General features: G+C 35.1%; 1 long non-coding RNA gene across 2 annotated transcripts; it reads right to left on the reverse strand.

The window, feature by feature from the left end:
- Positions 1-15,040: 15,040 nt before the first annotated feature.
- Positions 15,041-23,709, reverse strand: LOC114535265. 2 transcript variants are annotated; one of them, XR_003688232.1, is made up of 4 exons: positions 23,600-23,709; positions 22,680-22,738; positions 15,413-15,471; positions 15,041-15,145 (listed from the first exon to the last, which is right to left on the reverse strand). It is a non-coding gene; the product is annotated as an uncharacterized LOC114535265 (long non-coding RNA). The 2 variants fall into 2 exon arrangements; XR_003688231.1 differs by lacking the exon at positions 15,041-15,145 and having other exon boundaries at positions 15,385-15,471; positions 23,600-23,702.
- Between the last annotated feature and the right edge of the window lie 3,021 nt (positions 23,710-26,730).

Raw genomic sequence — 26,730 nt, forward strand, 5'->3', positions numbered from 1 at the left:
TATATATATATATATATATATACATATATATATATATATTTATATATATATATATATTATATATATATATATATATATATAATAATATATATAATAATATATATAATAATTATATATATTATTGGTCTTTCGCCTTTTGGTTTTAAGCATTTGGCATGAACAACGGAGCGTTCAGCCTGGCTGCATCGTTCACGCTCTCGCGTATTTTACGAAATGCCATAGACGCAGACAAAATTGATGATTTATGGAGTAGGTGCAACTTTTGACCACCTTTTAGAACGGCAATTTTTGTAAATTTTTGTAAATTTTTGGCAGCTTCTCTCATGATGAAGCAAACAAAATAGCTTGTCAATTGTTTTTGGAAATTACCATGCTATTATTTTGATATTCGATTTCTAGTTATTGAGAGCCTTCGTCAGGAAAGTTCGTATGAAAACAAATAGGGCAGAATACATGTTTTGTATGGGGGGAAAAATAAGTGATAAAATGGGCCAATAGAAAACAAAAAATAAAAAAAATATGAATACATTATATTGTTAAAGAGACGCCTGATTGTGGGCTAAGGATCACGCACGCGGGAAAAACACACGAATATGGCGGGAAAATGGGGCTTTAATTTGACAAAAAAGTAACATTTTGAAATGGTTCGATGTGCGTTCAATATTTTCACGCAGTATGATCTTTGTACGTAGCTGGAGTAACTGGAGTAAATGTTAGAAAACATTCAACAATCAAAAACCATGACCAGCCGACAATTTAAAAAAGTAGAGTAAAAAACAAATTCCTAATAAACAAGACATCTTGAGAATCAAATATGAATCAAGCAAGACACAGGTTGAACTGTAAATTTTCGGGCATCTTCAGACAACAATCAGTTGCAATATTCAGATCAGTGTCATCTCTCGAGTGTCGTGGGTATTACGTCGAGTGTCGAGGGTCACTTCGGGAAGAGTCGAGGATCGGACATTTATCGGACATTTAACCGTGTTCTTTGTGATCATGACTGACACTTTTAAGAGAGTTTAAAAAGAAGACATCAATAGAACTAATCATGTTTTTAATATTACTTTTTATCGACTGATACACAAAAACTCATCTACGACTATATTGCATGCAATTGATATTTATCTATCATAACTAATAAGATTATACTGACAAATACTATTTAATATTACCCTATAATATTCAATCCAAAAGGAAGCGGTATTTATGGTATGTTAAATATAATATATTGAACGGAATTTTTTGTATCGAAAATAATTATTTAACGCTACGACTTTTCAAATTTCATATTAATAAATGAGGGGTAATTTGCAGACTAAACAACAATTTTGGAAACTCTTCCTGCACAAACTACCAGGCGTTGAATGAAATAGAAAAACAGACAAAAAAAGAATACGAATTTGTGAAGTCGGCTACCACAACATCCATAAATTATCACTGTTTTGGTCAACATTTTCGTTCTTTTTCATTTTCACTTTATCTCTTCCATTTGTATGGATGAGATCAGTCCTTGGCACACGTTTGATCATAAGTTTGTTGTTCGGCCTCATTGCCATGTACATCAGTTAAACACCGTCTTCAACATATATATCCATTGCTGCTCGAAATATATGGAGTTTGCTTTTTTCGATTTCGACTGAATTGATTTTCGACCCATTAATAGAATAGTATGCAAATGAAGTTTGTTTTCAATCTGTCTTGGTTCCATTGAACTTTGAAGTATGCTTTTTCCATTGACAGCATTAGGCGTTCTTCTTTGGCGGTTAAAGAAATCATCTTTCGGTTTATAGAGTGAATCACATTATATGAATTAATGTAATGCATCTGATGACTCATTCGTAATTCTTGAGATAGCTACCACGATATATTCCAACGTTACTGTGAATGATTCTTCATTCCTCAACGGTCTTCATAAGAACTACACCTTGCAATACGTACTCTTTTCAATGAAATAACTCGATGATTTTGTAAACGTTTTGAGGTACAAGTTGACGATATTCTTCACGACAGCCATAACTGTTTAAATTTACGTTTTAACTTCACTGTAAACACTGTATTCACGATGCTCTAACGAACATATATAGTTTCTTCTGCGATTGAGACTTCTGCATTGCACTTGGGTGAAAGCGAAAATATTGACCACGTTAAGTGTTTCGTAGAATGTTGTGATAGAACTGATAAAATAAAATGCAATTTCGCGCATGCTGCTTGATAAATCTCGTTTGACCTGGCAATTTTTGCTGGAAAAGTAAAAACGTTATTTTAGAAAACTACAAAAAGAGGTTTTTCGACAAAAAATTGTAGATGGATAAAGAATGATTGATGATTGTTTCTTTGACAGCATGCACTATAAACAATTTCAAAAGAAAAGCATCAATTTTGCTCGAAATTTGATCGGCACTTATTTAACATACCATTACACACGCTAGTGTTGATTACATGAATATATCTTACTAAAATTTGAAATTGTAATAAAGTTTCTTTTCTATAAACTTCAAACAATACGTGCACTATATTGAATTTAAAAGATTATACTGATCTAAATCATTGCCATACAGAAATTTTTAGGCTGTCAATATATATATATGTATATATAGCTAGATGAGGTATAAAGTCCCACTTTCCCTACTGTTTCATTTTCCTTCTTTTTCAGCACCCATCTCTTCTGCATACAATTGATTCACTTTACGACTTCTACCAGCCGTTTCTTTGTCGGTTTTAATTGCAAAGCCAGAACTCCAGGCACTTCATAACAGAACTATTTCGATTTACGCTTGTTTTTCTGCTTGTATATGTGAAAATTACTGTAGTATTTGTGCATGCATTGCTCACTAATTTCTGCGGTGTATGAACTATACCGGGCTGTACTGTGATTAACTTAGGTAATTTTGAGTGTATTTCTTAACCGTATAGGATATACGCTACAGGATTATTCAATACAGGATTATTTAGACTACAACTGGATCATGTTGAATTGATGTTTTAAAATTATTTTTAAAAGTTAAATGCGCTTAGCATAAATTTTTATATAATTCAGTTCGAGATTCTTGATCAGGAAATCAAACTTGGAGTAGTGTCAATATTATTGTTTGTATATTATTTGTGACCTAAAGCCTGCTCCTTAACGCAACCGTTGAAAAAATTAGGACATTTCTTTATTAGTGACATATTAAGTGCATTATTTTATAACAACAGAAAAAAATACATGTTTTTTGTTCATCTTAATATATATGACAACATCGTATGATACCAAAGATTATTTACAGAAGATAATCCTCTTGAAGATGTCGTTTTACCTTGTCGAATTTAATACGCTTCCAAGACGTTTGGAAGTTCGCCTGGCCTTCGTAAAATTGAGCCAATTCATTTGAAAACTCTCCCATGAACCACTGCCAATACATTCGTTGTTTATTCTTTGATTTTTTACAAATATTCCAAGATTTATAGTAATCATTCACGGATCGATACTCCTTGTAAAGATGCCATTTCCAAACTGTATCTGGATTTCGAAATTTATCCTTTCCAGCAACGCGCTTTGTGCAATCATCAGTAGCCAATTTTCGTGTGTTTTCGTCTTTGTAACCAATTATCCCCAGTGGACGATGACAGAGTGCAGAGTGAACATCGTGATTTGGGGTGGCATGATCACATAAAGTCTCGCAAAATGGGCAAGAACATAGGCAAGAAAACATGGTGTTTGACAAACAATCCACTGGAGAAGGATTCCATTGTCGAAACATTTCGAGATCAACCACAAGCTTGTTTAAAGATTCGAAATGACAGATACTTTTTCATTAACTTCATTCCTAACAGATCAATATTTTCCAGATTTTCCATTGTAGCCACACTAAACATTTCTTTCTTTATAGCCAAGGAAGAGCACTCTTCCACAAAGCGTTGAATCCAAAAGTCAAGTTTTTTGCTCCCAGTTGCTTGTGTATTCATCTTTTCTGTTTCGTCACTGGCCTTTGAAATAGCAGACAAAACTTCGTTTTCAAACTTTTTGACTTTGTTCTTGAGAAGTGAGTCGATAGAGGCGGAATTTTCCAAACAGAATTTTTCAATTGATTCCTCAATTTTGTTCTGAGAAATCCAAGCTGATTTTCAAGATAAGGAATGTATGGTTCAAACTTACCATCCTCTCCAAGCTGAATGAGGACTCGGGCATGAAATTGACTTTTATTCTGGAACTTATTCTCCTTCGATATTTCTCTTGTCACAAGAGGGCCCATAGACGAATCCAACGCGGATTCAATTTGGTTTTCAAGAACGTCGCAAAACGAAGTAGCTGCTAGCATTTCCTTTCCCATTTTTGTGCAAACATTAAGGAAGTATTGTTTCAATCTTGGACGCAGGTCCTTCTCCATCTGACTCCTAATGTCTCGTTCTTGACAAAAGCGTTCTTCCATCTCGTGAAAGATTGGGTAAGCCTTGGCAAAAGTGTGAAGCAAAGTATTACATTGTAAAGAATTCTTGAATTTGAAGGGAATTCCTTGGTTGCTTCCTCTAAGGTGGTAATCACAATCTGGGTCATTTGTATGATGTAATTGCAATTAAACCTATTCCCCGATTCTGAAGAAGCACTTCTCGCTAAATGAAGTGCTTTCGCTATCGAAGATTTCCTTATGCGTTTAGCGTCAGGGAGATGTCTTGATTTTTCTGCATTTTGCACTACTGATGGAGCCATTTTAAAAAATCCCTTCCAATTAATCTCAAAAGTAAGGTCATCAACAAAAATATCGCCTTTGCTGTCCAGATATTTTGATATAATATGACCTTGTTTATTTATTTTTTCTCTGATTTCTTGACTTAGGACAGGGACTTTCGTGGAAAGATAATCTACAATTTCTTTGTTTATATCAATTTTTATTTCTTGACAAGGTGGAACTTTCTCAATCCACTTCTGCCATTGTTCTTCGAAATCTTCATTCATTTTTTCCGCATCTTCAATATCATAGGCTGAAGTAATGAACGACTTAGCATTTTCTAGAAGCTCTTCTTCATAGGTGCGTCCCTTATCTTTGATGTCTTGTACTCTCTGCAAGTGATTAAAAGTTGACAAGCATTTCTTCTTTACTTCTAAGATGTGTATTTCTTTCTCTTCTTTAATTTTAGTCAATATGTGTTCTTTCCACTGTTCAACAGTTGTCTTATCTTCATCCGTTTCGAAGAACTCGTTCATTTCTTGCGCCATTTTCCCTGCAAGATCTTCAGCTTCTTCATCTATTTTCGTTCTACTGTCTGCCCATCGCTTTTCACGCTCATCTGCCGCTGAACATCTTTCTAGAGCTACCATAATTCTTTTTTCAAGCTCGGCCATTCCTGCTACCATAATAGCCACGGATTTCTCGAAATATTTTCGGTCTAAAGACATGCGAGCTCTAACTTCGATCGTATTACGGAGACTAAATATGAAATCTTCCTTCAGAATCGCTTTCCAAAGGTTGATGACCCTCCTTCGAAATTGAAATACACTATGATAAGCGCTTCGTTTTGAACACATCACGGCAATCACCTCTTTTATTTTTTGAACCGCTTCTCCGTATTTAGGGTTCACTGGAGCCATTGGCGGATTTCCTTTCAGAAGGAAGGGTAAATAGAACACGTCTTCGTTTTCATTGAATGAAATGATATCATTAAATTTGTTGTATTTGTCATCACATTTTTCTTGAGTTGCAGCAAGTTTCGTCATTTCATCCAGACCTTGTCTGAGGTTAAAACGGTTGCCAACCAATTTCTCTGTTGCATTAGTGGCTGTGACATTTTGGTGGACAAATTTGCAAGACTTTTTCTTTTTTTCCTCCACAAGCTTCATTTTCAAAAACGCATGCACAGCAATTTCCAAGAAATCTTTCATTGTATTGTGATTCTCACCAAATATATTCACAATAGTTAAATCTGCAACGCCAATTGCAAAGGCTGCCAACTCATTATCATGAACTCGCAACTGAGGATCTGCTGATCCCCTTAGACCTTCAGTATCAATGACCAAAACGTAATCAAACTCTGACACAGTCTTCAACGAATCACTGACAGGAATAAGACTGGCAAAAACGCACGAGTGCATCTTCCAGCACTGACTGGAAATTCTAAACCAAACATTGTGTTTAACATCGTTGACTTACCTGAACTTTGGATTCCTACGACAGAAATGATAAATATTTTGGCATTTTTCGTTTTATCCTCCAGCTTATTAAACACAGCATCGAGCCATCGCGGTGGAATGTAAAATGAATCTCCATCGAGTATTCGAGAGGTTGTCCTGAAAGCAAAATGTCCGCTGCAACACCTGCATAGTCGTCTTTGCTTTCTTTAATCTCGTAAAGCTGAGCAAGTTCTCTGATGATGTGTTCTAAACCAAACGAGTGTTTTGAGATCGATTCCTCCAATTCTTTTAAACGTTTCTCTTCAGGTGCTTGTCTGTTTACTGTTTCCAATCCTGTGTCTCTTCGTGTCTTCTGTCGTTGAAGATCAAGTGAGAGAGCGCAATATTCTTGGTGCAATTTTGTAATGACCTCCAAAGACGTCTTATCCAACTGATGCTTTACTTTATTCAAGGCTTGATTTCGCTCCGTTTCATTCATATTTACCAAAGATTTGAAACAATTAATAATCTTTTTATCTAGATGTCTGAAAGATTCTTTTCGAGCTAACTCGTTTTCCCCGATTCTTTCTTGTATTTCGTTTTGATATTCTTCAACAGATTTGCCATCACGGTTTTTTGACGATGTAACTCACGTTCCAATTTTGCGAATTCAGGTACGTTCTTTTGCAAACGAAGAAGGTTTTTAGCATCTTCGATCTTCATTTTCAACCAGTTGTCTGAAAGTTTTGCAAATAGTGTGTTTGTTTGATTGTCATCATGTTGAATCCCAGATTCGCTTGTCCAAGATGCAAGATCGACCAGAGGCTTCGCCGTCACATTTTTATATTCTTTTGAATGCTATTTCGAATAGTTTGAAGAAAATCATATTCATTGGGTTTTTTGGCTTTCGTTATGAAGGAAACCATTTTACCGTATTTATTTTTTAATTCTTTGAGGTATTTTTTATGTGCTTCTGCATTTATGTGCATCTGTGATTTTTCATTTGCATGCGCCTTCTCACAAAAGATGACAACGAGTTTTGCTCCACTAAGGGTAGCCTTTTCAATAATATCTGTCAAATTTTCAACAGGACACTCCGAGGGTAGCACTACACATACAACAGACGAAATCTTCAATATTACATTAAGCTGGATCTTGAAATTTCCAGCGTCTCCCCGAAGATTTGCAAAACAAATTTCTTGTTGTAGTATCTGTTCACGATTCTCACCAGGGAGATACCAGCTCAATTCGACCAAACCATCGACAACTTTTCTTTCGATATTGCCACCTTTCATATCTTTGTGGAAGAAAAATCTATGGTCTGTGCTTCCATCGCTCATTATTTTGTTAATCAAGGAGGATTTTGACATGGTAGTTTGGTCAATACGGATGAAAGAAACCACAGGAAATTGATGTTCTGTCGCAAATACATGTCGTACGTTCTTGTTGTCATCTAAACCACTACTCCAAGACTTTGTGATATTCTCTAGAGCTGAGAGCAAAATTGTGACTTTTTCCGATGTCCCCTCAAGATCGGGCAGAAGAAATGGAACACTAAGTTGACATTCAGACAATTTTACAGCAAGATAACGTCGTAAAGAAATATCGGAACAATAAAAAATACTAATCAATGCATCCATCGGATGGACTACAATTTCATCGGCATCAACAAATTCATCCTCGCTGTCATCAGAGTCGTAATTATTGTTGGTTTTACATTTATTTAAAGGTAATTCAAGAACATTGTGATCAGCTATCATAAGTTTATTAAAAATATATTGATCTAAACAGGTTAATTGATCATCGGTAAGTGTACGGTTATCGATTGTTCGTGCTTGTTTTAAAGAATATTTAGGTTTTAAATTAAGATCAGCCCGGAGTTTTGAAAGTGCAGAGCTAGAGGTTGAGCATGTATCGTGTGCTTTTGTGGTTTCAGATTCAGTAGGCGCAATGCTAGAGGTTGAGCATGTATCGTGTGTTTTTGTAGCCTCAGATTCAGTAGGCACAATGCTAGAGGTTGAGGATGTATCGTGTGTTTTTGTGGTCTCAGATTCAGTAGGCGCAATGCTAGAGGTTGAGGATGTATCGTGTGTTTTTGTGGTCTCAGATTCAGTAGGCGCAATGCTAGAGGTTGAGGATGTATCGTGTGTTTTTGTGGTCTCAGATTCAGTAAGCGCAATGCTAGAGGTTGAGCATGTATCGTGTGTTTTGTAGCTTCAGATTCAGTAGGCGCAATGCTAGAGGTTGAGCATGTATCGTGTGTTTTTGTGGCCTCAGATTCAGTAGGCGCAATGCTAGAGGTTGAGCATGTATCGTGTGTTTTTGTGGCCTCAGATTCAGCAGGTGTTGTTAAGGTATCTCTAGATTGGATGCCTGGTTGATCCCTGCCTGTTTTTGAACCAGGAGGACATTCTTTACCAGAGAGGTTTGCAGCTGGCGCTACAATCAGAAAATAAAGCTTGGTGCAAACGCCACACTTCATGCACAATGCAGTAAAGGAGAAAATGAGGTGTTTCAATCTAGCTTTTAGACATACTACCGACAAAGTGTGGTTTTGTGACGTGAGGCAAAATATATAATATAATATCGGAATATTATACAAATTTTTGCGGGGTAATCCGTACTTTAGTGATTGAAATGGAGTCAGTCAACTGATAACCGCAGTGATTCCTTAGATTCCTTAGATTCCTTCACTTTACGCGACCAAAAGCGGTCAAATTTTGAGTAGAAATGGGGTATTTTTGTTCAAAAATAAAGCGGTGAAACTGCATTTTCCATGGCAGGCAGATATAAAATAACTTTATTTACACTTGAAACCGGAATTTCTGAAGACTCGAAAATACTTGTCTGTATACTGGAATTCAAAAGAGCCCCTTTAAATAGGGCAGAGTATGCTAATGTTGCACGGCGATAATTGTCTCATAGGTCTATCTTGACTCGAAGCATTGCAGCTTCAGACTAAAATAGATTCTTTGGTAGTTAGTTAAAAGTACAGTAGATAATATTTTCGTTGCACTATACCAGTTTCGTCAACGTGTTCTCGGGGTTCCTTTGAATTTTCCGATATTGAGTGGTTTGAACCAGATGCGTTTGCTGATTTTTCATTTTTTCCTTTTCCTCCTTCCATGCTGCTGCAAAATAGAAATTGAGCCGTTCATTGTTTGCAATATTCTACTATAATATACTGTATATAGTAATAGCTAATAACACTTTGCATCAACAGATATTGCATGATCTATATACCATTGTCTTTGATCATGCATGCATTACAGTGAGCGTATTGCAGACCGCTGGTTCTTTTATATTTGCTGTTATACAAACAATACTAAACAAACACTGCAGATTCACATGTGATAGATCAAAGTCATATTTCACATCAAAACAGTCTCGTGGAATGTTGTTTACGAATATAGAAATATTGAAATAGCGCGCACATCCGGGAAAATAGGTAAATCAATTACGATTTTGTGGCATTTCACTCGATGTAGGTAAATTCAAAAGGTTTTTAAAGTGTCTTAATTTCAAGTGAAATCATACACAACTCAATTCAAGCCAGGAACAGTTGAGAAAAATTAGTCAACTATCGGTTCTCCGGTTAGCCTACGTAGACCCATCCATCACGACGTAGGCTATCCTCCGGTAGGAATCGAACCTACGCTTATACTAACATGCATATAACTTAGCATCAAATGTGGTATAACAACTGCCTAAATTACACAAAACACTTCTCGACGTTTCGACCTGAGGACGACGTTTCGACCGAGAGTAACTCTCCTGACGAAGGTCCTCAGGTCGAAACGTCGAGAAGGGTTTTGTCTATTTAGGCAGTTGTTATACCACATTTGATGCTAAGTTGTTTAAAGACGCTGCCACGCTGCTCCCTGGTTATGTTGGAACATGCATATACCTAGTTTTAAACGAAGCGTGGACGACGTCTGAAGGGCAACGTTTGAACTGCATTTTTCTTACAAAATGCTGGTAAATATACTATAATATCAATGAAAACACTAACAATTTATAAAGCCTTTTCATATTTTCACACGTTTACTACGAACCAAGACAAAACACGTCTTAAGGCCGGCGCACACTAGAGCTATGTGCTTAGCAAAAAGTCATTCGTGGCCATCGGCGTAAGCCAGTTGCTCTCGTGTGCGGGCGACTTTTCCGGCGACTTTTGGCACGAATGACGAAAGTCACTGGAAAAGTCGCCCGCACACGAGAGCAACTGGCTTACGCTAATGGCCAGGAATGACTTTTTGCTAAGCACATAGCTCTAGTGTGCGCCGGCCTTTAGCAATACCATATATATCTACATCACTAGCTACATGCCTATTACTCAAGTATAATGTTACCGGTAGTGTTGCCATAACTTGTCAACAAAGGTCAGAGGTCTCTATACTACAACACTATACTCAGTCTATAGGCTTATTCGCACTATAATATTTACAAGGGATAACACATGAAGACAACAGCTCTTAATAATTAACGAATTCATAGAAGCGATCAATCTACTTACATAAAATTCTTGTCCTTTTATTAACTTTCGCTGGCCTTCTGATCTTTGCTACACAATTAAACTTTCATATACATACATTTGCAAGCATACAGTGGCAGTTTACTACGCACTTCTGGACGACATTTGGGATCAATAATAATACCCTTGTGTTTCTTTGTGCTTCGCTCGTCAACTGGGTGGATACCTGAGAAACCCCAAAGTGAGGATTACTTTCGATTTTACTGATTTATTAATGAATCATATATTATTCATGTATATACATGGGCTGAATGAAGAGCAAAGCTTGGTAGTTGGTACAATTGTATTGCCCTAATTTGAATTTTAAATTCCTAGGTCGATAAAAATGATTGATTTTTCTGCACAAGGCTAGTTTATTCGCGCGACACGAAGCGATTGGTCTGCAAAAAATCAGTCGCCGGCTCGCCGCAAAAAAATTCAATACGAAGACAACATCTATGATAAACAATGTAGATCTCCAATTACACTTTCATTATTTGAATGCAAATTGGATTGCAAAGTGCACGAGGTGTGAATAAGATCAAAATTTAAGAAGGGTTTATATTCAGGTGAAATGCAACATAATTTTAAAAAGTAAGGTGAAAGATTCACTTAGATTCACTTCAATCTCACCCAGCAGAACTGATTCAGGTCAGACTTAAAATCGTAGCTACGTCACTACATTAAGGAAAATGAATATAATGAAGTGGAAGCTTCAACAACATAAAAACAGTGTACTTTAATATCCCAATTGCTAATAGTTTGAAAAGCTCTAAATTTCCATTTTTAATGCAACCGTTTGTCAAAATACAGCCTTGCTTGACTTCCTGACTTTTATCCATTATTTTATAGTTTTGGCTTTCTGGCCTTTCTTAGATTCTCTATGCCTAGAGATATTTAGTTTTGTTTGCATAATAACTTTCTGCCATTTTGTTTTGTCCATTACCAGAAATTTGTGACATGATAATTTGCATGTATACTAATTTGCATTTAACTTTCAGCATAATGGCCTTCAACATTTACTATAAAATATGTATAGTAAATATACAAAACTTAAAAATGCCGTTGACCTAGACCTTGCCTACTGTTTGCCGACCTCTAGATCGGTCGAGCAGCTGTTTAGAAACGTTTTGGTGGCCGAATTTTTTGCTTGGGCATTTCTGTAATCTGCCAAATTTAAAAATATATTGCTCAAAGTTTTGTCCGTGTTCTGTCAACGAACTTATAAAATCGCTCACATTGATTCGAATATTTCGATTCAGGTAGTTGATGAATTGACGTTTAATATACCAAAAAAGTTGTTAAAGATATTGTCTTTCGTATTTGTGTATAAACTTTTCTGTACGGCTCGGATTTTCACTGCAATCACTTTAAAAAATATTATCAGTCTTATCAGGAACTTGAACAATACGAAGGCTATATACACATTTGTTCACAATCAGTTGGCCGAACGTAGAAATACCTAAGGTAAGTAATTCGATCATTAAAACGTTGGGAAACGGCTGTTCTATTGACCCAGAGGTCGGCAAACAGTGGGCAAGGTCTAGGGCAACGACATTTTAGGGTTTTGTATATTTACTATATGTATTTAATAGTAAAAGTTGAAGGCCATTATGCTGAAAGTTAAATGCAAATTAGTATAAATGCAAATTATCATGTCGCAAATTTCTGGTAATGCATGTAATAATTAATCTCATTATCTCAACATCGTGAACCATTTTGTGTGAAACTGGATGTGTTTGTTCTCACTGACTTGTGGGGACAAGAATCAGAATACACACCGACTTGTGGGGACACCTATACTTGTGGGGACACTTTTGGTGTCCCCGCAAGTTTAAGAGTCTAGAAAGAGATGAAAGGCATCTGATAAGTTCATTTTTAAACGTTTTGAACGTAGGGGTAGTGTTGAAATAAGGGAATTCACATTAAAAAGCATTTTAAAGAAATTTTCGTGAATTTTTTCATGCTGTCCTCACAAGTTGGTTGGATGCGTGTGTAAAACTGTCCCCACAAGTGCGTGTAAAATCAATAGTAATTTAAATCAACACACCTGTGTTCTGAATGTCTAATTTGACAAACAATTGACCAAAAAGATAAATGCAGCAAATCTTACTATTTTTTCTTCTCAATATATTGGTGTCCCATAAGTATTTACACACCGTCCCCACAAGTATTGTACACACAAACTGTCCCACAAGTATTGCATACATGGAATGTCCCCACAAGTATTTACACACATGGAATGTCCCCACAAGTATTGCACACATGGAATGTCCCCACAAGTATTGCACACATGGAATGTCCCCACAAGTATTGCACACATGGAATGTCCCCACAAGTATTGCACACATGGAATGTCCCCACAAGTATTGCACACATGGAATGTCCCCACAAGTATTTACACACATGGAATGTCCCCACAAGTATTTACACTCATGAAATGTCCCCACAAGTATTGCACACATGGAATGTCCCCACAAGTATTTCAGATATATAGATGACACGTGATACATGTATTTAATGGTGCATGAACAATAACAAACGTTTAAAAATTATAGAAATCCTCCAAAACTCCAGAATGGTATTCGAGAATATATCTTAGCCTATCCATACACGAATAGCACGCAATTCATGTACAAGATTTGGAGTGTTGCTTATCGATAACGGTGGAATCATGCACTATGTTTTCAAGTTCAAAGATATAACAGGTACTGGCAGAATCACCATAATACTTTCATGAACGGCATAAACAATAGCTTTAATAAATCAGCATTAGTGGCACATTTCAATGCTATAAATCCATTTAAAATCACTTGCAAAAGTCAGTGGAAAACAGGTTCAAATTCTTATACTATAAGTTGGAAACACAACTACTTAAACAAAATACAGGTCATTGAAACAAATGTATGGGCAAAGGACAAAGTTGCCAAGGCAACAAAATATTTAAAATTTGTACTGTATCAGCGGACAATTTCGTTTTTCTGTCCAACCTAAACATGGAGCTTGTTATGAAGAAATTCACATGGAGGTATTCAAACAAATAACCGTTGGAAAGGCAAGGAGTTCTAGGAGACTTGGTTCGTTGTAATGTAAACAAAGAGAATGTGCAAAAGCTTCTGCGAAATCGAGGTTCTTGATACGAAATCACACATGCTGTGCCTTTACTGGGAAAGAAGAAACAGTTAAAGGCTAGGCTGGATGCAACGTCAATTTTAGGAAGGTGTTCAAAACTTGAAATTCTACTGGAGGAAGGTTCAACAATTTTCAACTCAGACCAGGAGATATCAGAAAATGATTTTAGGATCATCATGGAATAAGACACAGTAGGCATAAGCATATATCATGTCAACACACATCAGCATGTCTAAATGTTTGGGCACCCATCACGAAACGAGAGATGATGACAGTGATCAACAGCATGTCTGATATCATTGGATAATCGCCTCAAATGATAGTAATTGTAAGGGTGAAGTTCAGAAGGGTTCAGAAACCTTTAAATTTCACCTTCTGGCTCCGGGTATTGTACAAACGTGTCGTCTTTGGATGAAAGATTTAGAATAAGAAGTTTTATCACTTTGAGAACTATGGCTTCTCAGATGTGAGCAAAATAGCTGTATGTGCCATAGTGGAGAGTATTAACTATAGACCAACGCTGATTCATCATTCCTTAAGCCAAAATCAAGAATTGCCCTTAGACACATATTCCAAGATTGAAGTCAATTTCAGCTTTGAGCCAAATCATTGAAGAGTAACATGTTGCTCATGGTTTTCTCATAGGATTCCAGATCATGGAGTTTCCTGAAAGCAAATGTGCAATTCTTCAGCACAGTCTATTTTCAAAAAAACAAAAGGCGGAGCTAGGAAGGCGATTATTGAAAAGAGTCAATGGCGGTTTATACGAGCCAATTCTTTTTCTCACTATTGAGAATGTAAGTTAGCAAGAACGATAAAAAGAAGTCAGTTGAAAGAAACTGGAAGAACGACCAGCAGAAATGCACCCAGTCTGAAGAAACCTCCATAGACCAAATGGTGCATTGAGTGTACTACATTAGTAGTCAAACAGCAAACTAGACAGCAAAAAGTAATTTTGCAGAGCAATGCTGTGAAGTGATCGACTCCTATTTCTCATCAATCTCATTGTTCAAAGACAACGTAAGCCCGCACGTTTTAGTCTGTTGAATCTAATAGTTGCAATCATGAGTAGCATGGCCGCCGATCTTGGTGGCATGTGCAGTAGTAAATTCAAACGCTCACCAACGTTACGACAGACGAATTCCAGCCGAGGAACTATGTATGAAATTGTTGTTATATGTTGTCTTTCTTAATATTATCATTCTTATCATTAGCACCCAACTTGTTCATTTTTCTAACTGATGAATATCTTTCTAGCAGCACATTAATACATGGACGTTAGATCCTCCACGAAGATCCTCGGAACAATAATGTTAAAGATTGAAGCACAAGCTACCATCAAAGGTTGTCATCACCAGCTGTTAATTATTGGTTGACAGTATTTCCTCTCATTAACCCCTCCTGTAAATCACCTAAGGTTGAAAGGTCAGTCCATATAAATATATCATCTAACAAAGCCATAAACATTCGACTACGAATCTTTCCACTGCAAAATCACACACTCATCGATAATTTATAAGAAAAACCGTATCGTTGTTTGGACATGTGATCTTAATTAGCATAAAATATCATCAAGTTTAAACTCAAATTTCAATCTAAGGGATCTATCTCGTGTTTCCCAAATCTATACACAACATGCACATAGTATAAAACTTTCATCATAATTTTGTGCTTCATACCTGTTCCCACTTGCTAAACTCTGTTCTTTGAAAGGCTCGTATCGATTTCCATTATAAACCTGAATGATACAGAAACAAAATGAACCTATAGAGCACGAAATCGGAATGCAGACGGACCTAGATTGTCCAAAATGCGAATGGAGCGCGGTTTTCTGTCAAACTAACTGCTTTGCAATCTTGTAGTTGAGCGATGATAGAAAGTTTAGGAAACTGCAAAAAGCAGTCTAAAATAGCTATATGAATAGCCTCGGTGAAAAAATCTTTTTTTATACCAGATCACTGATATAGCTAATAGAACTTTTTCCTGTGGTAAGTTAGCAATTTCATCTTGAGGAAAAAATCATAACTACAATAATTAATAATTTACTGGCAAAAAGCGACCTTTCAACTGACCGCTATAAAAAAGTTGCCAAATTTATAGTAACGAATACTGGTCACGTTATCTACCCTCTTAAACACTTCTTGGGAGTGGCAAAATACACACTTAACTTAATGGTGTGGATAATTTTGTAAAGCAGATGTAGTACATATGGTCTATATCGTTTAAGATATGTTAAATACTAATTGTTCTAATTAGTCATTGTAATATATTCGTGATAGTCTGTATAATTTATAGCACATGCACATTTAAATAAAGTGATTATTTAAACCACCCACGACTGAGTGTATTATAAGACAGACTATCGGTTTTTATAACTACGAATGACTCAAAACTTATCTATATATTCCCTAAATAAGTTATCAGTTCCGTATTACAATATCTAACGCAAGATGTTGATAGGCAGAGTAGTGTTGCTAGAAATACTTCCACGTTTGACAATCTAAGGGATCTATCTCGTGTTTCCCAAATCTATACACAACGTGCACATAGTATAAAACTTTCATCATAATTTTGTGCTTCATACCTGTTCCCGCTAAACTCTGTTCTTTGAAAGGCTCGTATCGATTTCCATTAAAAACCTGAATGATACAGAAACAAAATGAACCTATAGAGCACGAAATCGGATTGCAGACGGACCTAGATTGTCCAAAATGCGAATGGAGCGCGGTTTTCGGTCAAACTACCTGCTTTGCAATCTTGTTAGTGCGATGATAGAAAGTTTAGTAAACTGCAAAAAGCAGTCTAAATAGCTATATGATAAATAGCCTCGGTGAAAAATCTTTTTTTTACCAGATCACTGATATAGCTAATAGAACTTTTTTCCTGTGGTAAGTTAGCAATTTCATCTTGAGGAAAAAATCATAACTACAATAATTAATAATTTACTGGCAAAAAGCGACCTTTCAACTGACCGCTATAGAAAAGTTGCCAAATTTATAGTAACGAGTACTGGTCACGTTATCTACCCTCTTAAACACTTCTTGGGAGTGGCAAAATACACTTAACTTAATGGTGTGGATAATTTTGTAAAGGAGATGTAGTACATATGGTCTATCGTTTAAGATATGTTAAATACTAATTGTTCTAATTAGTCATTGTAATATATTCGTGATAGTCTGTATAATTTATATAGCACATGCACATTTAAATAAAGTGATTATTTAAACCACCCACGACTGAGTGTATTATAAGACAGACTATCGGTTTTTATAACAACTACGAATGACTCAAAACTTATCTATATATTCCCTAAATAAGTTATCAGTTCCGTATTACAATATCTAACGCAAGATGTTGATAGGCAGAGTAGTGTTGCTAGAAATACTTCCACGTTTGACAATCTAAGGGATCTATCTCGTGTTTCCCAAATCTATACACAACGTGCACATAGTATAAAACTTTCATCATAATTTTGTGCTTCATACCTGTTCCCACTTGCTAAACTCTGTTCTTTGAAAGGCTCGTATCGATTTCCATTAAAAACCTGAATGATACAGAAACAAAATGAACCTATAGAGCACGAAATCGGATTGCAGACGGACCTAGATTGTCCAAAATGCGAATGGAGCGCGGTTTTCGGTCAAACTACCTGCTTTGCAATCTTGTTAGTGCGATGATAGAAAGTTTAGTAAACTGCAAAAAGCAGTCTAAAATAGCTATATGATAAATAGCCTCGGTGAAAAAATCTTTTTTTTATACCAGATCACTGATATAATTAATAGAACTTTTTTCCTGTGGTAAGTTAGCAATTTCATCTTGAGGAAAAAATCATAACTACAATAATTAATAATTTACTGGCAAAAAGCGACCTTTCAACTGACCGCTATAAAAAAGTTGCCAAATTTATAGTAACGAATACTGGTCACGTTATCTACCCTCTTAAACACTTCTTGGGAGTGGCAAAATACACACTTAACTTAATGGTGTGGATAATTTTGTAAAGCAGATGTAGTACATATGGTCAATATCGTTTAAGATATGTTAAATACTAATTGTTCTAATTAGTCATTGTAATATATTCGTGATAGTCTGTATAATTTATATAGCACATGCACATTTAAATAAAGTGATTATTTTAAACCACCCACGACTGAGTGTATTATAAGCTAAGTTAAGAGAGACTATCGGTTTTTATAACCACTACGAATGACTCAAAACTTATCTATATATTCCCTAAATAAGTTATCAGTTCCGTATTACAATATCTAACGCAAGATGTTGATAGGCAGAGTAGTGTTGCTAGAATACTTTCACGTTTGACAATCTAAGGGATCTATCTCGTGTTTCCCAAATCTATACACAACATGCACATAGTATAAAACTTTCATCATAATTTTGTGCTTCATACCTGTTCCCACTTGCTAAACTCTGTTCTTTGAAAGGCTCGTATCGATTTCCATTAAAAACCTGAATGATACAGAAACAAAATGAACCTATAGAGCACGAAATCGGAATGCAGACGGACCTAGATTGTCCAAAATGCGAATGGAGCGCGGTTTTCGGTCAAACTAACTGCTTTGCAATCTTGTTAGTGCGATGATAGAAAGTTTAGGAAACTGCAAACAGCAGTCTAAAATAGCTATATGATAAATAGCCTCGGTGAAAAAATCTTTTTTTTATACCAGATCACTGATATAGCTAATAGAACTTTTTTCCTGTGGTAAGTTAGCAATTTCATCTTGAGGAAAAAATCATAACTACAATAATTAATAATGTACTGGCAAACCGACCGTTCAACTGACCGCTATAGAAAAGTTGCCAAATTTATAGTAACGAGTACTGGTCACGTTATCTACCCTCTTAAACACTTCTTGGGAGTGGCAAAATACACACTTAACTTAATGGTGTGGATAATTTTGTAAAGCAGATGTAGTACATATGGTCTATATCGTTTAAGATATGTTAAATACTAATTGTTCTAATTAGTCATTGTAATATATTCGTGATAGTCTGTATAATTTATATAGCACATGCACATTTAAATAAAGTGATTATTTAAACCACCCACGACTGAGTGTATTATAAGACAGACTATCGGTTTTTATAACTACGAATGACTCAAAACTTATCTATATATTCCCTAAATAAGTTATCAGTTCCGTATTACAATATCTAACGCAAGATGTTGATAGGCAGAGTAGTGTTGCTAGAAATACTTCCACGTTTGACAATCTAAGGGATCTATCTCGTGTTTCCCAAATCTATACACAACATGCACATAGTATAAAACTTTCATCATAATTTTGTGCTTCATACCTGTTCCCACTTGCTAAACTCTGTTCTTTGAAAGGCTCGTATCGATTTCCATTAAAAACCTGAATGATACAGAAACAAAATGAACCTATAGAGCACGAAATCGGATGCAGACGGACCTAGATTGTCCAAAATGCGAATGGAGCGCGGTTTTCGGTCAAACTACCTGCTTTGCAATCTTGTTAGTGCGATGATAGAAAGTTTAGGAAACTGCAAACAGCAGTCTAAAATAGCTATATGATAAATAGCCTCGGTGAAAAAATCTTTTTTTATACCAGATCACTGATATAGCTAATAGAACTTTTTTCCTGTGGTAAGTTAGCAATTTCATCTTGAGGAAAAAATCATAACTACAATAATTAATAATGTACTGGCAAAAGCGACCTTCAACTGACCGCTATAGAAAAGTTGCCAAATTTATAGTAACGAGTACTGGTCACGTTATCTACCCTCTTAAACACTTCTTGGGAGTGGCAAAATACACACTTAACTTAATGGTGTGGATAATTTTGTAAAGCAGATGTAGTACATATGGTCATATCGTTTAAGATATGTTAAATACTAATTGTTCTAATTAGTCATTGTAATATATTCGTGATAGTCTGTATAATTTATATAGCACATGCACATTTAAATAAAGTGATTATTTTAAACCACCCACGACTGAGTGTATTATAAGAAGACTATCGGTTTTTATAACAACTACGAATGACTCAAAACTTATCTATATATTCCCTAAATAAGTTATCAGTTCCGTATTACAATATCTAACGCAAGATGTTGATAGGCAGAGTAGTGTTGCTAGAAATACTTCCACGTTTGACAATCTAAGGGATCTATCTCGTGTTTCCCAAATCTATACACAACATGCACATAGTATAAAACTTTCATCATAATTTTGTGCTTCATACCTGTTCCCACTTGCTAAACTCTGTTCTTTGAAAGGCTCGTATCGATTTCCATTAAAACCTGAATGATACAGAAACAAAATGAACCTATAGAGCACGAAATCGGAATGCAGACGGACCTAGATTGTCCAAAATGCGAATGGAGCGCGGTTTTCGGTCAAACTAACTGCTTTGCAATCTTGTTAGTGCGATGATAGAAAGTTTAGGAAACTGCAAACAGCAGTCTAAAATAGCTATATGATAAATAGCCTCGGTGAAAAAATCTTTTTTATACCAGATCACTGATATAGCTAATAGAACTTTTTTCCTGTGGTAAGTTAGCAATTTCATCTTGAGGAAAAATCATAACTACAATAATTAATAATGTACTGGCAAACACGACCGTTCAACTGACCGCTATAGAAAAGTTGCCAAATTTATAGTAACGAGTACTGGTCACGTTATCTACCCTCTTAAACACTTCTTGGGAGTGGCAAAATACACACTTAACTTAATGGTGTGGATAATTTTGTAAAGCAGATGTAGTACATATGGTCATATCGTTTAAGATATGTTAAATACTAATTGTTCTAATTAGTCATTGTAATATATTCGTGATAGTCTGTATAATTTATATAGCACATGCACATTTAAATAAAGTGATTATTTAAACCACCCACGACTGAGTGTATTATAAGACAGACTATCGGTTTTTATAACAACTACGAATGACTCAAAACTTATCTATATATTCCCTAAATAAGTTATCAGTTCCGTATTACAATATCTAACGCAAGATGTTGATAGGCAGAGTAGTGTTGCTAGAAATACTTCCACGTTTGACAATCTAAGGGATCTATCTCGTGTTTCCCAAATCTATACACAACATGCACATAGTATAAAACTTTCATCATAATTTTGTGCTTCATACCTGTTCCCACTTGCTAAACTCTGTTCTTTGAAAGGCTCGTATCGATTTCCATTAAAAACCTGAATGATACAGAAACAAAATGAACCTATAGAGCACGAAATCGGAATGCAGACGGACCTAGATTGTCCAAAATGCGAATGGAGCGCGGTTTTCGGTCAAACTAACTGCTTTGCAATCTTGTTAGTGCGATGATAGAAAGTTTAGGAAACTGCAAACAGCAGTCTAAAATAGCTATATGATAAATAGCCTCGGTGAAAAAATCTTTTTTTTATACCAGATCACTGATATAGCTAATAGAACTTTTTTCCTGTGGTAAGTTAGCAATTTCATCTTGAGGAAAAAATCATAACTACAATAATTAATAATGTACTGGCAAACAGACCGTTCAACTGACCGCTATAGAAAAGTTGCCAAATTTATAGTAACGAGTACTGGTCACGTTATCTACCCTCTTAAACACTTCTTGGGAGTGGCAAAATACACACTTAACTTAATGGTGTGGATAATTTTGTAAAGCAGATGTAGTACATATGGTCTATATCGTTTAAGATATGTTAAATACTAATTGTTCTAATTAGTCATTGTAATATATTCGTGATAGTCTGTATAATTTATATAGCACATGCACATTTAAATAAAGTGATTATTTAAACCACCCACGACTGAGTGTATTATAAGACAGACTATCGGTTTTTATAACTACGAATGACTCAAAACTTATCTATATATTCCCTAAATAAGTTATCAGTTCCGTATTACAATATCTAACGCAAGATGTTGATAGGCAGAGTAGTGTTGCTAGAAATACTTCCACGTTTGACAATCTAAGGGATCTATCTCGTGTTTCCCAAATCTATACACAACATGCACATAGTATAAAACTTTCATCATAATTTTGTGCTTCATACCTGTTCCCACTTGCTAAACTCTGTTCTTTGAAAGGCTCGTATCGATTTCCATTAAAAACCTGAATGATACAGAAACAAAATGAACCTATAGAGCACGAAATCGGAATGCAGACGGACCTAGATTGTCCAAAATGCGAATGGAGCGCGGTTTTCGGTCAAACTACTGCTTTGCAATCTTGTTAGTGCGATGATAGAAAGTTTAGGAAACTGCAAACAGCAGTCTAAAATAGCTATATGATAAATAGCCTCGGTGAAAAAATCTTTTTTTATACCAGATCACTGATATAGCTAATAGAACTTTTTTCCTGTGGTAAGTTAGCAATTTCATCTTGAGGAAAAAATCATAACTACAATAATTAATAATGTACTGGCAAAACGACCGTTCAACTGACCGCTATAGAAAAGTTGCCAAATTTATAGTAACGAGTACTGGTCACGTTATCTACCCTCTTAAACACTTCTTGGGAGTGGCAAAATACACACTTAACTTAATGGTGTGGATAATTTTGTAAAGCAGATGTAGTACATATGGTCAATATCGTTTAAGATATGTTAAATACTAATTGTTCTAATTAGTCATTGTAATATATTCCTGATAGTCTGTATAATTTATATAGCACATGCACATTTAAATAAAGTGATTATTTAAACCACCCACGACTGAGTGTATTATAAGAAAGACTATCGGTTTTTATAACATACGAATGACTCAAAACTTATCTATATATTCCCTAAATAAGTTATCAGTTCCGTATTACAATATCTAACGCAAGATGTTGATAGGCAGAGTAGTGTTGCTAGAAATACTTCCACGTTTGACAATCTAAGGGATCTATCTCGTGTTTCCCAAATCTATACACAACATGCACATAGTATAAAACTTTCATCATAATTTTGTGCTCAATACCTGTTCCCACTTGCTAAACTCTGTTCTTTGAAAGGCTCGTATCGATTTCCATTAAAAACCTGAATGATACAGAAACAAAATGAACCTATAGAGCACGAAATCGGAATGCAGACGGACCTAGATTGTCCAAAATGCGAATGGAGCGCGGTTTTCGGTCAAACTAACTGCTTTGCAATCTTGTTAGTGCGATGATAGAAAGTTTAGGAAACTGCAAACAGCAGTCTAAAATAGCTATATGATAAATAGCCTCGGTGAAAAAATCTTTTTTTATACCAGATCACTGATATAGCTAATAGAACTTTTTTCCTGTGGTAAGTTAGCAATTTCATCTTGAGGAAAAAATCATAACTACAATAATTAATAATGTACTGGCAAACAACGACCGTTCAACTGACCGCTATAGAAAAGTTGCCAAATTTATAGTTTCGAGTACTGGTCACGTCATCTACCCTCTTAAACACTTCTTGGGAGTGGCAAAATACACACTTAACTTAATGGTGTGGATAATTTTGTAAAGGAGATGTAGTACATATGGTCAATATCGTTTAAGATATGTTAAGTACTAATTGTTCTAATTAGTCATTGTAATATATTCGTGATAGTCTGTATAATTTATATAGCACATGCACATTTAAATAAAGTGATTATTTTAAACCACCCACGACTGAGTGTATTATAAGCTAAGTAAAGAGAGACTATCGGTTTTTATAACAACGAATGACTCAAAACTTATCTATATATTCCCTAAATAAGTTATCAGTTCCGTATTACAATATCTAACGCAAGATGTTCATAGGCAGAGTAGTGTTGCTAGAAATACTTCCACGTTTGACAATCTAAGGGATCTATTTCGTGTTTCCCAAATCTATACACAACATGCACATAGTATAAAACTTTCATCATAATTTTGTGCTTCATACCTGTTCCCACTTGCTAAACTCTGTTCTTTGAAAGGCTCGTATCGATTTCCATTAAAAACCTGAATGATACAGAAACAAAATGAACCTATAGAGCACGAAATCGGAATGCAGACGGACCTACAATCTTATGCAAAATTAACGAGACACTACATACTCCCGCACCCTGTTTCAATGTTGGGTAGTGATGGTTTTCACTATTCGAGGTGTTAGTCTTCATTAACTGTTAAAATACAACATTGAGATGGGGGGAAGGGGGATCAACATTGAAAACTCATGGTGGCACATATTATATTGCATGGGATTGTAGATTGTCTAAAATGCGAATGGAGCGCGGTTTTCGGTCAAACTAACTGCTTTGCAATCTTGTTAGTGCGATGATAGAAAGTTTAGGAAACCGCAAACAGCAGTCTAAAATAGCTATATGATAAATAGCCTCGGTGAAAAAATCTTTTTTTATACCAGATCACTGATATAGCTAATAGAACTTTTTTCCTGTGGTAAGTTAGCAATTTCATCTTGAGGAAAAAATCATAACTACAATAATTAATAATGTACTGGCAAAAAGCGACCGTTCAACTGACCGCTATAGAAAAGTTGCCAAATGTATAGTAACGAGTACTGGTCACGTTATCCACCCTCTTAACTGCGAATTGCTCCAGATTCCCTGTTCTAGACTGAAGACATTTGGGGATAGATCATTTTGTGTCGCGGGACCAGGATTGTGGAACGAATCACCCATTAATCTTTGGATGTGCAAATCAATTACTGTTTTTAAAAAAAATCTTATAACATATCTTTTTAACTTATTTTTGAATAATGTATGATGTTGGTCTTAACATTTATTTTATTAGGTTTGTCAATGATTTAGATATTTTAATAGTTTTATTATTAGATTTTACTGTAAAGCGCCTAGAACTGAACACAATTTGGTTGTGCGCTATAGAAATACTTTTATTATTATTATTATTATTATTATTATTATTATTATTATTATTATTATTATTATTATTATTTAATTATTATTATATTATTATTATTATTATTATTATTATTATTATTATATTATTTTTATTTTATTATTATTATTTATTATTATTATTATTATTATTATTATTATTATTATTATTATTATTATTATTATCTTAAACACTTCTTGGGAGTGGCAAAATACACACTTAACTTAATGGTGTGGATAACTTTGTAAAGGAGATGTAGTACATATGGTCAATATCGTTTAAGATATGTTAAGTACTAATTGTTCTAATTAGTCATTGTAATATATTTGTTATAGTCCGTATAATTTATATAGCACATGCACATCTAAATAAAGTGATTATTTTAAACCACCCACGACTGAGTGTATTATAAGAGAGACTATCGGAATGAAACTCATCCATATATACTGAACAGCACACCATTAAAAAATTAAAGGTAACTTGTATGATAATCACAAGTAAAACACAGTAAAATAAGCAAACAATGAGATAGCATAATACAATGCGTACCAGTAGCTGATAATCAGTATATGCATGGCAAAGATTGAAAATTTTTTACTTATATTAAACTCCACTGTTCTGATATGTTGACATGCATGAGTCAACATGCAACATGTATTCTTATGTGGATCTGCATGTGCATGCCTGTATTGATGATTTAATTATTTCCTGAAGCTCAGTTGAATTCTGTTTTAACACTTCACTGATTTTTCATTACCTTATTCTGTGTATAAGTCGGAAAATTTCTCATGATCAAAGGGAACGTTGCATGAGAGTTAAGTGGGATGAGAAATGAGTGAAGACTCCTATGGTATGTATCTAATTATTACTATGTGTGCATCTTGTGTGTCTTTTTTTCTTTCCAGGGCTTTCACTTCTGTTATTCTGTGTGACAATGTGATTACAGGATGGAGAGGGTACCGTTTAGGTTCCCTATCCGATGGACGTATCCATGATTGAAAATTACAGTAAAGATTATTCATAGTATTCACTAAGCTAAGTATATTAATTGTGGTTAGCATTTTGTACATTGTAGAAACTATTTTTAAAAATTCCCAGAGGTATAACAACGCGAGTTCAACGAAGGGTGAGTAATTTATACAGGGGGACACTTTGGGGGCACCCAGTATATATAAAACAATAGTCTTGATAATTCTACCTGATACAATTAAGAGTTCGTAGCTACACTACAATTATTTCTTCCCACACTCAGCCAACACCAAGTTACCGCTTTAGGCGTTTAAATAATTCGATCATGGAATCATAAGCTGTATATGGATGATGATGTAAGAAATAAAAAGAATATGGCAAGATAGTAGCCAATTAATGAAATCTATATGCACAGTTAATTTGAAATTACAAATCAGCGCCTTTCATTTGAGCATAATTTTAAATTTGGCAAAAAATATAAAGCTTACCTTTGTCATATTTTTGTTTAATATATATGTGATTTCAAATATTCATGCATGCATGTAGCCACCAGCATCGAAGGTGCCATCAGACTTCAAATGCATTGAATTCACGCGAACTTGATTTTTCACATAATTATAATACCAGTATTTCACAAGATTATCTTTGCTTTAAAGCAATTGCTCGCTAGATTTTGCCTTTACGATATATTTTCTTTCACGAAACCAAGAAGAAACCTTCCAGAAAGAGGCAGAAAGATGAAAGATCTTTTGGTATCTCCATGGCAACGATTGGCGATAACAACACGTGACCAACGACTGGCCTCCTATATATAGAACTCTCTTATGCCCAAAATGGGAGCTCTGTTTCACCGGCATGTAGTGCCAAAGACAAACTTCTAAATGGATTTACTGTCTGAAACTTTGCATGCACGAATAATTGCGAATTGAAGTATTCCTGAAAGTCAATCCAGTGAATAAAGTATGGGATGTGTGATATTGCTATCGATTTTCTAACAGGGGTGTAGAAACACTGTATAGCGTGTATCTGGTGCCAAAGACAAACTTCTAGATGGATCTATTGTCTGAAACTTTGCATGCAAGATTAATTTACGAATTGAAGTATTATTTTAAAATTTCAGTTCAATCGAGTTTATAGAAGTATTGCATGTGTGATAGTGCAATCGATTTTGTTATAGGGGTGTAGAAGCACTGTATTTTGACGGGC

Source organism: Dendronephthya gigantea, unplaced genomic scaffold (genome assembly GCF_004324835.1).
Source record: "Dendronephthya gigantea isolate DGI-Jeju-01 unplaced genomic scaffold, DenGig_1.0 000115F, whole genome shotgun sequence".
Taxonomy (NCBI): domain Eukaryota; kingdom Metazoa; phylum Cnidaria; class Anthozoa; order Malacalcyonacea; family Nephtheidae; genus Dendronephthya; species Dendronephthya gigantea.